Source organism: Staurois parvus, unplaced genomic scaffold, assembly GCF_062004578.1.
Source record: "Staurois parvus isolate SC_StPar_1 unplaced genomic scaffold, SC_StPar_1.0 ptg000662l, whole genome shotgun sequence".
In the NCBI taxonomy this organism is placed as follows: Eukaryota; Metazoa; Chordata; class Amphibia; order Anura; family Ranidae; genus Staurois; species Staurois parvus.
The window spans coordinates 2,928,778-2,943,370 of record NW_028318458.1 but is presented as its reverse complement, the minus strand read 5'-3'; the positions used below and the strand labels follow the sequence as shown (position 1 = coordinate 2,943,370).

The 14,593-nt window shown below is 45.2% G+C and overlaps 1 protein-coding gene across 1 annotated transcript in view; it reads right to left on the bottom strand.

The window, feature by feature from the left end:
• GIPC1 (GIPC PDZ domain containing family member 1) overlaps positions 1-14,204 on the bottom strand; it is a 43,227-nt gene extending 29,023 nt beyond the window's left edge. Inside the window, exon 1 of the mRNA XM_089651772.1 lies at positions 14,055-14,204. The gene's annotated coding sequence lies outside the window, so the exon portion shown is untranslated. The remainder of the gene's footprint in view (positions 1-14,054) is intronic.
• Between the last annotated feature and the right edge of the window lie 389 nt (positions 14,205-14,593).

Below are 14,593 nucleotides of genomic sequence, written 5' to 3'. Positions count from 1 at the left end.
CCTAACACAGCTATCCCCACCCCCCTTCCTTGCACACCATTACCTCTTATCGGATTGTCTAATTACAGTCTGTGATATTTTATGCAGCTCCCAGGTTAAGACAAGGGAAATACTGTAGAATGTCACTTGAGTGACAGCCAAGAGTCTACCGACATCACATCCAAGATGGCGGCATCCAGCAGAAGTCCCAGGACTTCTGGATGTGTTCACAAGGGAGACTCATATAGGTGAAAACATGGCTAAAATACACATACAATCTTATGGAAAGATTGTTGAAGAAATGAAGGGTCCAGCGACAGGGTCTATTGTAGGTAAGTATTTTGCTAGATGGCTACTAAAAAAAAGGGAAGGGGGGGGGGATTATATTTAAAAAAAAAGGACAGGTTTACTTAAAGACACATTCCATGTAAATTCTGACATCTACATCTGCGATATAAACCATTAGGTTTATATCGCAGATGTAGATGTCAGAATTTACACGGAATGCCTTCACCACTGGTGTTTGGACACTGAAAAATGTTTGTAAGCACTTTTAAAAAGTGTCTTCAGAGCATTTTGCCAATGTGACTATAGACTTCTTGAGGAAGGTGCATAAAGCGGTGTCACACACACTTCACGCTCCAGCACCGGGTCTACCCCCCTGTACTCCAGTCACCTACCTGCTCTTCTGCACCTATGCGATTCCCTGCAAGTTGCAGCTTGCTCTTGTTACCAGCACTGGTGCACTCCCAGTCTGTGTTTCTCCTCTGTGTGTTCCCATGCTTTCCTATCACTCACCTATCAGCTGAGACTGTTACCTACAGACATGTGAATCCAGGATGCCAATGCTGCAAGAGACTCTCACTTGCTCTCAGTACCTGTCTGCTCAGCTGAGTCAAAGGGCTGCAGCCACTAAATCACCTTCAAAGTAACATCTCCACCTTTAGGAGCTCTGGTGAAACCAAGGGGGTTCCTTAGAATCTGTGCCTTGGCCCTTCTTAGGGGTCTTACCATCGCTAACAAAAGCAAGCATGCCAAACTCCAGGTGCCTTCACCACTGTCTGCCCACCTGCTACAACCAAGTCCTGGTCAGCCAGTCTGCCCCTAGTGGGAGCGGACTCCCAATCCATGATATGAAGACTTTGAGAAAGTCTCTTTGCACAATGTCCCAGTGTGATCTAAAACCTTACTGAATGAAAAATATTTTGCTAAAGCACTGTGTATCAACTATTTCTTTCATGAAATACGATTTTCAACTTTCTTCGTCCTCTGTTCATCTGTGTGCTGCTGATTTCCTCAAGTCATGTCCTGTCTCTATGCACTTGCTCCAGTGGCAGCAGCTCACCATTGTTCTGACCCCGGATATAGTGGTAACGATGTACCATGCCGGAGCAATGTGTGTCAGTATGGCCGCTTGCAGTCTTAATCGGGGCACAAGTGCCAACGCACAAAAGCCACCTCATAACAGAAGGTGCCTGAACACGATTCTTCATGGTACCATATATTATTTAATGCTTTTCAAGTTTCATTAAAAATAATGTTTGGAATGGCATTAACATGTTCACGCTTATATGAGATTCTAGTGATTGGGTTTATAACTACTCTGACATTGAAAATGACAATGCAAACTGTTTGCGCAACAAGCTGGCATGTCTGACCGGCTTTACAAAACCTTATTAAATGCTAAAGTGAGTGCTTGCCTCAGAAACCATTTGGTATCAATTGGACCCCTGCCACTGGACATTGTTCTCAAGCTGAAAGCACTTCTGCTTCTGGCCGACAATGCCAAATACCTTATGACTGCTTGTTAAGTCTAGAGGTATAGGTTGATACTTACCTTATTCCTCAGTCTGGCAGGCTTCCATAACGTTGTGTGACTGGTACCCTGAAAATCGGTTCTCGGCACTCTGATGTCACCAAGTACAATGCAGGACCAAAGGGGATATGAGAGTATGACGAGGGCCTGTCCACGACCCCGAGCATCTCAGAAAAGCAGACAGCACTGGAAGCGAGGAAGGCAAGTATGACCGCATATTCCTCTACCCCTAGACTTAAAGGGACTCTAAAGGCTGAAAGTTTTTTACCTAAATACATTTTATGCATGAAGATAAAAAACATTCAGTGTGATGGAGTCCCTCAGAACCACAAATACTTACCTGAGCCCGATCTCAATGCAGCAAGGAGCACGGAAATGCTAGCGCTCTCCCTCCTCACTGGCTGAGACACAGCAGCGGGAGCCATTAGCAAACAGCTCTTAAGAGGGGGGGGGGGGGGGGGTGAGGCCGAGCTATGCTCTGTGTTTTAGAAAGTGGGGCTCGGGAGCGAGCACGCACCAGTGCAAAAGGAGCCAGAAACACCGGCAGGGGAGACCAAGAAGAAGAGGGTTGGGGCTGCCCTGGGCAAAACTACTACACAGAGCAGGGAGGCATGATATATTAGTCATATATAAAAAAAAAAAAAAAAAAAAGGGAAGGAGCCTGTAGTATCACCTCAACAAACAGTTAACCATTGTAGTGCAGAGATGCCCAACTGCAAGGTGTGTGTATACACATACACACACTATTGCTAAAAGTATTGGTCGGCCTGTCTTTACACGCACATGAACTTTAATGGCATCCCAGTCTTAGTCTGTAGGGTTCAATATTGAGTTGGCCCGCCCTTTGCAGCTATAACAGCTTCAACTCTTCTGGGAAGGCTGTCCACAAGGTTTAGGAGTGTGTCTATGGGAAGGTTTGACCATTCTTCCAGAAGCACATTTGTGAGGTCAGGCACTGATGTCGGATGAGAAAGCCTGGATCGCAGTCTCCGCTCTAATTCATCCCAAAGGTGTTCTATCGGGTTGAGGTCAGGACTCTGTGCAGGCCAGTCACGTTCCTCCACCCCAAACTCACTCATCCATGTCTTTATGGACCTTGCTTTGTGCACTGGTGTGCAGTCATGTTGGAAGAGGAAGGGGCCATACCCAAACTGTTCCCACAAAGGTGGGAGCATGAAATTGTCCAAAATGTCTTGGTATGCTGACGCCTTAAGAGTTCCCTTCACTGGACCTAAGGGGCCAAGCTCAAGCTCTGAAAAACAACCCCACACCATAATCCCCCCTCCACCAAACTTTACACTTGGCACAATGCAGTCAGGCAAGTACCGTTCTCCTGGCAACCGCCAAACCCAGACATGTCCATCGGATTGCCAGACAGAAGCGTGATTCATCACTCCAGAGAACACGTCTCCACCGCTCTAGAGTCCAGTGGCAGCCTGCTTTACACCACTGCATCCGATGCTTTGCATTGCACTTGGTGATGTAAGGCTTGGATGCAGCTGCTTGGCCATGGAAACTCATTCCATGAAGCTCTCTATGCACTGTTGTTGTGCTAATCTGAAGGCAACACAAAGTTTTCAGGTCTTTAGCTATTGACTCTGCAGACAGTTGGTGACTTTTGCGCACTGTGCACTTCAGCATGCGCTGACCCCACTCTGTCATTTTACATGGCCTACCACTTCATGGCTGAGTTGTTGTTCCCAGTTGCTTCCACTTTGTTACAATCCCACTAACAGTTGACCGTGGAATATTTAGTAGCCAGGAAATGTCACAGATGGACTTATTGCACAGGTGACAACCTATCACAGTACATATACGTACACACACTTTTTTTTCCTGTTTTCATTTATTCAGCAGATTAGCTTTTTGCCAAAGACAAAACCCTCTAAATAGATTCTGAGATCCTTCTTCCACAACTAGCTGTCCGTTTGCACAATACACTCACTATGAGCTGGTTTGGATGACAGACTATAAAGTGGCCAATGGATGAACCTGAAAACGAACACGAATTTAGGCACTATATATTTCTGTATACAAACAGCCTAAAATATCTACTGTTCCAGCGCAATAAAATCTATTCCCATCAGCCTCATTCCACACAGGTCAATTAACAGGGTGACTCTGGCACCCGTCACCAACATTTTGCTACAATATAGCAGCAGGTGATACATAACATTTAAAGCAGAAATTTTTTGAAAGCTGCAATACTCACCTTTAGGCTAGGTTCACATCTGTGCTGGTGGTGCTGCTGCAAATCCACACAAAAATCCGTGCAGCCGCACCACCCACACAGAAAAATGCGGACCCACGGGCGGGTTCCATTAATTCTAATGGCATGTCACCCACACTGGAAATCGCAACCGTACTGGGAACCGAGGTTCTCATGCGGGTTGCATATTCAGAAGAAGTGCAGGGACTTCATCCCTGCGTGTCACGGGGCATGGGAGTCCATTCAAATGAATGAGCTCTCGTACCCGCGCAAAACCTGGCCCGCAGAAATGCGAATATGTGAGCCAGGTTTTGCGTTTATTAAAAGTCAGCAGCTACAAAAACTGAAGTTGCTGACTTTTAATAAACACACTTACCTGTCCAGGAGTCAAGTGATGTTCTCACCCGCGGTGTCCATTCTCCCCTCCATTGCGCTGACATCTCTACTGTGGACACCAAGCTGTGACAGCTTGCGCCTTCACAGCCTGGTGCCATTGCGCATGCGCGAGTCACGGTGCACTTCCCAATTGATCCGGCAGTCTTCTGGGACCTGTGAAAGTTCCCAGGAGACTGTGGGAAGGAGGAGGGGGCTGAACTTCCAGCTCACTTCGCAGTGGCGAAGTGAGCAGGAAGTGGGAGCGGGTACCTGTCAAAACCAGGTATCCGCTTCCCCACTCCCCCCAAAAGGTGCCAAATATGGCAGTAAAGGGAGCGGGGGGGGGGGGGGGGTTTAAGGAGGCAAATAAGCGGAGCTGTCACTATTGAGTGGAACTCCGCTTTAAAGCCATACTAGAAAGGCAGCAGCTCTTACCACCAGTATCCACCATTAGGCACAACCGACTAGAGGGACATCTCCCCCCCCCCCCCCACACACAACTACGAGAAGTGACTGATCCAGTCAGTACAGCGCGGTCTTCAGAACAAACATCTCAACCAAGGCCATCATGGACACGCCCCCGTGATGTGTGACATCACAGCAACCCAGGCTCACACATCATTACATGGGTGGTCCGATAGGCCCCCCTGCTGAGTCATATCTAAAGCTTCTCAGTCAGCAGGGGGCATGTGCTTTGCTAATTGCAGAGCATTTATCTGGTCACAACTGCAACAATCTCAGTAATGGTTACCAAGAGAGAGCAAAATAATGAATCTATACATACACTTTAAAATTTCTTGGGTTTTTATTTCTGCCTGTGACTCCACCAGGAAGATTTTTCTTCAATTTCTGTCCCTATGGCACCCACACATAGGACAGGAAAGCAAAGAGAGCAATAAAAACATTATCAAAAGTCTTAACACTTCTCCAGATAACTATAAAAACAGGTTTTGATTTTTGTCTGCGTCCTCATTCTAAAGAATTTAAGCAGAACTATAGGCAAAACATTTTTCCCCCATTTTGGATAGGGCAAGGGAGGGTCATAAGACCTGTCAGAATTTTTCTTCACCATCTGTGTCTCATTGCAGAGATTTCCCTTCACTTCCTGTCCCATAACCAAACAGGATGTGAAAGGAAATCCCTGCAAATGAAGGGAATTCCTTGGGGACCCCCAGATCACCGGAACTAGTGTCCCCGCTAGAAGTTTTATTACTTTTCTGGGGGACAACCCAAAATTTTCTATTTTCTTTTACTTTCACGTTTAATGATAATGGTAGAGAGGGAAAGAAAAAAAAAGAAAGCGTGAATATCCCTAACCGGGGCACAGACAGCAATAATAACTGACAGGGGTTCTGATCCATCTCGTCTATCCATAACTAAAAAAAGAAAAATTAGCATTTAGTAGTACTTTAACCGCTAGCCTACAGGGCACTTATACCCCCTTCCTGCCCAGGCTAATTTCCAGCTTTCAGCGCTGTCACACTTTGAATGACAATTGCGTGGTCATGCAACACCCAACCCATATGAAATTTTTATCTTTTTTTTGTGACAGATAGAGATTTATTTTGGTGGTATTTAATCACTTCGGGGGTTTTTATTTTTTCTTAAACAAACCAAAAACCAGTAAAAATTTTGAAAAACAAAAAACAAATTTTTCTTAGTTTTGTTATAAAATTTTGTAAATAAGTGATTTTTCTCCTTCACTGATGTGCGCTAATGAGGCTGCAGTGATGGGCACTGATAGGCTGCACTGGTAGGTGGCACTGATGGGAATAGACAGGCATCACTGATGGGTACTGAAATGCAGCACTGATACATGGCACTGATAGGCAGCATTGATGTGCACTGGTAGGCACTGATACGTGATATTGATAGGCACTGGCACGAGGCACCGACACAAGACACTGACAGGTGGCCCTCCTGGGGTTACACTGATCATCAGTGCCGTGATGATCAGAGTACATGTCCCCTCCACGGAAAGCCAATTACTGGCTCTCCTCTGTCAGCGTGACAGCTCGAGAGGAGAGAAATGCCGATAACCAGCATTTCCCTGTTTACATGTGATCAGCTGTGATTGGACACAGCTGATCACATGACCGAGCCGACATCTTCGGCTCTTTCTGTGATCGGCGATCCACTGTGTCCGAGGGACACAGCGCACCGCCGATCGCCACGCTGCGCGCTCCCTGAGCAGCGCATGCGCGGTGAGAATGGGAGGACGTCATATGACGTCCTCCCAGAACAAGAGAACCAGCTTGCATCCATCATATTACTATATGGCGGGCGGGAGGTGGTTAAGAAAAAAGGAAGTATTAGTAAATGGCTCAAATAAACGCACAATAAAAACAGAGGCTCCAAATATTTTCCACTCCATCTAAAACAAAACTATTTGGATTTGTTTTCTTTTGATTTAAGTGCTAATATTTAAGACATGTGTGGGTAGCTGGTCACATTCAATTGGACTTGTTCTGTATTGATGAATATATTTTGTAGCTTTTCAAAGCCACATCTTTAGTTCTAAATGTGTCAGGAAAATACTCCAGCATTCATAACTATGCAGGCAGCACCAACACCTTGATCCAATCACCATGGAAAGGCAGATATTATTGTCCAAGAACAGGACGAAAGATGTTCAAGTTGTAGATCCACCCTCTTCTAGTTACATAATGACATTTTTGGTGTCAGGAAGGCTTCATAAATGTTAATCCTTCAATTTACATGACTAAAAGGTGTGAATTGTTGTCATCATGCCAGGGTACAGTTTTAAATGGCATTATATGTGGAATACAGGTGGCCTTGAAAGCTGTCCTCTATGCAAAATGTGCACCTCATTGTACTTAAAGTATTACTAAACCCAAAATCAGTCTGTATATGCAGTAAAGCATGCTTGTTATACTCACTGTGGAATCTAAGGGGTTAATCCTCTGCACTGTGTAAAAATGCTGTTTGATCCTGGCTTCTCTGATCCTCTCCTAGTGCCCCCCCCCCCCTTATCTTCTGATAAAACAGTGTGGTGTCACTCTAGCAATACACACTAAACTGAGCATGTGCAGAGTTTTTTTTTCTCTTGGGAGAGTGCATGTAAGCAGCACTGCCCAGACAGAGGTCAGGGGTTCTGCATCCTCCTAGAGCAGAAAGAAAAAGCCTACAAGCTTTAACCAGTGCTTTGCTGGACACTGATAGAAGTCACAATACTGTTCTAACTGCTGATGAGAAAAAGGTATTTAGCAGTTTATATTTACTAAAATAATTGCATTTCCATGTTCTTGTAGGAGACCAGATAGAGCGGATGCAGGGTCCTGGGTTTAGGGACACTTTAAACAAATGTCCCTTCCCTACTGTATGAAAACAGCTGAGCCTTGACCTATAGAATTAGCCCTCCTAATCATTTGTTGAAAGGTTGATTTTTCTTCCCATGTACGGGTTTGCATTCCTCACTGCACTGAATAATACCAAGTTACTTTGCCTGTGTTTGGGTGTATTCGCCTTAGTTGTATCAGATCACCATGGCTTAGGATACCATGTAGTCTCCCTTCAACAACCTCCTCTTTAAAGCCCAGTACACAAGGGCCAAAAATTGGCCGGTTCAGCAGGAATCGTCCCCCAGTCAAAATACAATGTCTTAGCAGGAGAGACCCTGCAATGTTGATGTGGGGATCTGTCAAGTTTTTTTTTTCTTCTATTCAACCCACTGGTTGGAGAAAAAAAAAAAAAAAGAGAAGTGTGTACCTAGCTTAACATAGGATCAGAAAACACACCTAGGTTCCTGGACTCCGTATTGAGAAGTAGACTGAAAAATTGACCTTCCGAAGGCCACAAATTACAAGACGTGGATTGGACTGGAGCACAAGGCTGTATAAAGGTTATCAACCAAACTACCTTTTCTGCCACAGTTGATCTACCATCCCTCCTCAATGTTAGAGGCATGCCAGCATTGCCTCTTAGATTGTAAGCTCCAAGGAGCAGGGCTCTCCTAACCCTCTTGTATTGAACTGTATTGTTGCTGTATTGTCTCCCATTATATTGTAAAGCACTGAGCAAACTGTTGGCGCTATATAAATCCTGTATAATAATAATAAATGTTCAACAATATCCACATCTGGAGACTTGTCCAAAGAATGATCCCATGAGGTAGGATGAACCATCTGTTCTGAGACTCTATAATGTAGATGAGAAGATGAAGTTTCTCCATGGACATGACCTTCCAGAAGGATCATCAACCCCAGACACTGGATCACCAGATCAGGAACTACCTGTTCCTCATGGGTAGACAGTTGTATCTGCTTAGAAACATGATCTATAACTGAATTCTAAGGCACGCTGAGAAGAGACTGGAATAAGTGGGGCACTTTGGGCAAAGATGACCCTTCAACCCATGATTCTCCTACAACGGTACAGAAATAGGCAACCCTCTGACCCAGGTACAAGGACAGGAGCTTGGGGAAGCTGTAGATTCCCCTACTACAGAACCAAATTGGTTTGTAAAACCTGCAAACGATGAAAAGCTACCTCGCATTGTTACTGGCAATACAAGATCCAGATGAATCTTGAAGACATTTAGACTTTGGAGGAGACATTGTTCATCAGACCCCACATTAACTGACCTCCACGGAAGGTCATGTACGTATCCCACAATGGTGAAAAAAGGTACTGGGACACACACTGGGGCCAGCACCATGGAGGGAAAGAGTCGATATTGGAGATTAAAACCCCAAAGGGTACTGTGAACAATCTGAAGTAGGCACACCTAGGCCTTCCAAACCTGGTTCTCCGACCACCTGTAAGACTGGGGGTAAAGCCTGCCAAACCCTCAGAGAAGCCTTTTTCATTTCATCACCATTGTAGGATACTTACACGACCTTCTGCAGAGATCAGTTAATGTGACCACAGGATTCCTCTAGAAGATGACAAGGATAGTAGACCTGGTGGACTCTATGCCAAATTACTAGACTTGCATGCCCCGAAGGAGACAAACATCTACTCTGTGAGGAAGCACCTAGAGATGGTTAAGATACAGCATCTAAGACCAAACTGGTCCAGGAGGTAGGACAAGGATTATTTGATAGGATGTCCTAAAAGAACACAGGCAAATCTGCTAATCAATGCAGTGGTACAGGAAAGGGAGCTGAAGATTGTTTGTAACCTGGAGAGGGCACTCTTTGTACCTAAAACCCTGAAGGACAAACTATCCAAAAGCTTGGAAGGATTAAAAAAAACCTTTTCACAACTTGAAAAAGTAGAAGCACACCTTCATGCTAACGAAGGCTTCATCCCCAGTCTTGCAGGTTGTCGGAGAACCAGGTTTGGAAGGCCTAGGTGAGCCTACTTCAGGAGTAAGTGAAAAAAAAAAAAAAAAAAAAAAAAAAAGGAAAGGAGGACTTAGCCAACCTTTCCCTAGATTTCTTTCAGCAAAACAGGTGGCCTCTGGAGATATCCCTAATAAGATCAGATGTCATCCCTTAAGACAGTGGTTCTCAACCTTCCTAATGCCGTGACCCTTTAATACAGTTCCTCATGTTGTGGTGACCCCCAACCATAAAATTATTTACCCAGTAATTATAATTCATGAGTGTCGTTTTACCTCCAATACTGCTACTTTCAACACAGTAGCTGCTTTTAACAGAGTAGCTGCTTTCAACACAGCAGCTGCTTTCTACACAGTAGCTGCTCTTTACACATCGGAAATATGTATTTTCTGATGGTCTTAGGGGACCCCTGTGAAAGGGTCATTCGACCCCCAAAGGGGTCACGACCCACAGGTTGAGAACCACTGCCTTAAGACAACCAGCATTGGAAGGCCTAGGTGTGCCTCTTTCAGGAGTAAATTAAAAAATAAAGGGGACGTAGCCAATCTTTCCCTAGAGTTCTTGCAGTGAAAACAGGTGGCCTCTGGAGATATCCCTACTGATAAAAGTAGAGGATAGCTCTGAAGAGATGTCATCCCTCATGAACAATTAGGTCAGGCGCCCCTTAAGCACAGTGTAAGCATCCCAGCACTCAAGCCAGAGTGATCTGTGCATCTGACACATGCAGGAGACAAACCAAGATGCTCCAAGCAGGCCATCACTTCTGAAGCGTAAAGCCACAGCCATCTGCTCTGCACTCTTAATCGGGAATCCACTGACATGGTGGAGAGATTCCTTTTTAGGGATTTATCCCATTCTTCCATAGTTTGACAGATTAAAATCACAGCCAAATTAGGGTGACAGGTGGAGCCTGCCAGGGAGAACTGCATTTTAAGGAGGGTTCTAACTGTTGGTCTTTAGAGGAATGTGAGGATGTCCTCTCCTGACCTAATGGTTTGAAGGTGGATCACTGGCAGATTCTGTGAGTCTGTGTAGAACCCTACTTAGCAAAGTCTTCCCAAAAAGGAACAAATCCAGTAGATGCTGGGTGAATGTAATGAGAAAGTCTTTGCACCTGTAGAAGTTTTGAAAGGCTCAAGTCTACAGCTAACAGGCTGATCCTCTAAATGCAGGGATGTGTTGTTTACATAACAGCACAACAGTCTAATTTAAATCTGGGTCAATAGCAGAGGTCTGTATCTTCAGAGAGAGACTGAGGTAACCCAAAATCAGAGTTGGTCACTTTGGGGAGATTCCCTCTTTGTTTCCTGTCCTATAGACAAAACAGGAATTTAAAGAAAAAAATTTCCAAAGTTAGGGAAATCGTAAATAGACAAAATATGGGGAAATGCATAAAATATGCCTAGGGCAAGATTCTGAACATATTCCTGCACTTGAGGGGTCAGAGGTGGGAAGTACAGCGGCCCATAGAAGTATGTTTTCTGAATGAGGAAGTTTCATGCAAGGCATATTTGTATGTCTGCAAACATCTGTGTGCATGAGGCCGATAACTAAAAGAAAATAATTATTTTGTGTGTGCCCTTGCAGTGACTGGCATTGATCCAATGCAGGAAAAAGCCAGTAACGGTTCCTAATGTAAACTAGCCCTAAAACATTGCTGTTGGGTAAACGGACCCTTTACTGTATGTTAGTATATGGGATGTCAAATGCAGGTTTACAGTGGGTGAGTGTTTCTCCTACACTAGGCTGGTAGGTGAATAATTTGCTGCGAAACTAATTCTAGTGTATGTATGTTTGTATAAGTGGGTGTGTGTATGTACAGTATGAGTATAGTTGTGCGTATGTATGAATGTATTGGGATCATTTACAGAGAATCTGTAATTCTGGAAGAGAAACAAGCTGCATGTACTAAGAGGAGAGAATAATTTAAAAAATGAGTAATAAAAAAGGTCTGAGAAAAATGGTCTCAACTGGAGGACAGACAACCAGCTTTTAAATTTTTGTTTTCTAAGCTACGTGAGAAAAATGAATGATAGAAACAGCAGTTGATGGAACTTGTCTCAGACACTTTTACCATTTCCCCCAAAGTGTGTGCGAACAGACACAGCCAGGTTTACACCCTGTACAAATCAGCAGCCGGCATCGCTGCTGCTCACGTGTCCACTCAGAGTCCTGGGCCCAGAAAACATGTCTAGTGACGGCAGCTCATCGTCCAATTAGTATGCAGCCACAGTGCAGAGTGCGGCTACATCCAGAGGCTGGGATTAAAACGGTATTAACTGATTAAGGACCGCCCACAGCCTTTTTACTGCTGCAAGGCAGCCCCACTGCGCTGGATCAAGTACACTTACGTGATCCAGCATTTTTGGGTAGAGTGCATGTGCGCCCCCACCCGATCTGTGCCGTCATTCGGTACAACACAAATCGGTCAGTAGATCCCAGACAACGATTTATGGCCAGGACCTGCACCTCCAAGATCACCACTGCCTTTCTAAAGAATGAGGGTAAAGGTGATGGACTGACCAAGCATGTCTTCAGACCTAAACCCTATTGAGCATCTGTGGAGCATACTCAAAAGGAAGGTGAAGGAGCGCAAGGTCTCTAACGTCCACCAGCTCCGGGATGTTGTCATGGAGGAGTGGAAGAGGACTCCAGTGGCAACCTGTGAAGCTCTGGTGAACTCCATGCCCAAGAGGGTTAAAGCAGTGCTGGATAATAATGGTGGCCACACAAAATATTGATACTTTGGGCCCAATTTGGACATTGTCACTTAGGGGTGTACTCACTTTTGTTGCCATCGGTTTAGACATTAATGGCTGTGTGTTGAGTTATTTTGAGGGGACAGCAAATTTACATGTTATACAAGCTGTACACTGACTACGTCACATTGTAGCAAAGTGTCATTTCTTCAGTGTTGTCACATGAAAAGATAGAATCAAATAAGTACAAAAATGCGAGGGGAGTACTCACGTCTGTGAGATACTGTATATACACACACACACTATAGTTTGTAGGTGCCATAACTTTCACACAAACCAATCAATATACACCTATTGGGATTTTTTTTTTTTAAACCAATGACATGTAGCAGAATTCATTTTAGCCTAAATTTATGAAGAATTTTTTTTTGGATACAAGTTCCAGTTGACTAAAAAAAAAAAAAGAAAAAAATTAAAAGTCAGCAGGTACAAAAACTGTAGCTGCTGACTTTTAAAATACAGCCACTTACCTGTTCCTCAGTCCAGCGGTGTCCTCACCACGCCAGCATCCTTAGTGTGGGCACCTGGCTGTGACAGCTTGCGGCTTCACAGCTGGGTGTCCACTGCGCATGCGCGAGTAGCTCACCGCTTTGTGAACGGCCCCGTAGTCTTCTGGGACCTGTCATGTGTCCCAGAAGACTACCGGAGGGGTGGGGACAACTTCCGTTTCCGGTTGCCTTAGGCGATTGCACCAGAACTAGAAGGGGGTAGCCCTCCCCCACTGCTCTCCAAAGGTGCCAATCCTCAACAGGGGACAAAGCATTAAAGCAGGCCGTCCCCTTTTGGGTGGAGCTCCACTTTAAGACATGGGCTCCACTAGACCACATATGAGGTCTGGCTGCAAACATCAGATCCTGGCCAGTAATTCTAGCACGAGACCTCCTCTATCAGGGGTGGACTGACAACTCATGGGGCCCCCGGGCAATAGGGGATCATGGGGTCCCTGCCCAACTCAAAAAATGCCTATGAAAAAAAAGGTACCAGGGGCATCTCATGGGGCCCCCTACTGACCCCGGGCCCTCGGGCAGTGCCCGAGTTTCCAAATGGTCAGTCCGCCCCTGTCCTCTATAAATCTAAAGTTGTCACCTGTAAAGGCTTTTAAAGCATCACCTATAGATAGTAAAACGTATGCCGATTGTTGTTTTTGCATGCGCAATTTTAACACGTGACTTGTTTGGTATCTATTTACTCGGTGTAATGTCTTCTTTTATATTTCACAAAAAATTGGGTTATGTATTGTGTTTTTTTTTCATTAAAAGTGTATTTTGTCCCAAAAAAATTGTGTTTGAAAAACCGCTGCGCAAATACCACATTTGCAAAAGCCACCAATTAATTGTCTAGGGTCTCTGCTTTAAAAACATATAATGTTTGGGGGCTCCAAGTCATTCTCTAGTAAAAAAAGAAAACCTGAATTGTTTCATGTTAGCAAAGAGTGCCATAGAAATCCTGGAGAAGAGATGTGTGTGATATGAATGTCTCCCCCCCATACACACTGTACAGGATCACACTGGATCCTACATGACAATACAGGCGGTGAGGTGTACAGCGTGAGCTATACCAGGATCTGCCACTGTACACACACAACGACACACACATTCCCATTTCCTCACCCTCCAAAGGGAACACCGGAGAGATCCCACCGCTTCCGCCCGTCTCTTTTGCTTCCCGGTACCGCTTCCGGTTTCGGTGACTCTCCTCACATTAGTCAAGGTGGGCGTGCCCCTAAGAGGAAGCTTCTGTTGGCGACCGGCCAATCAGGACAGCGATCCGTGTTGAAGGAAGGCGTGGTAGCACCGCCTAGGGGATGAGCTGGGCGGGACGGGGCGGTGCCGTTCAGCTCGGCTGGGAATAGCGAAGGAGATGGCTGTTGCTGTTGCCATGGTGATTATGGAAGAGATGGAGGCGGAGCTGGTGTCGCCATCTTAGTACAGATTAAAGAAAGACTCCTGAGTGGAGGGCGGGCCTGTTGTTTGTCACCATTTTGATGTGTGTCATCTGGAACACGTGAAATGTCCAGGTGTGCAGGGACAGGCCCAGGCAGAGGAGATGAATGGCAGGGACAGGGTGTCCCCTACACTGATCAGCAGCTTCAGCCATGAGCTACATGAGGAGATTATTATATAGCCAGTCCACATACACCCCTCACACA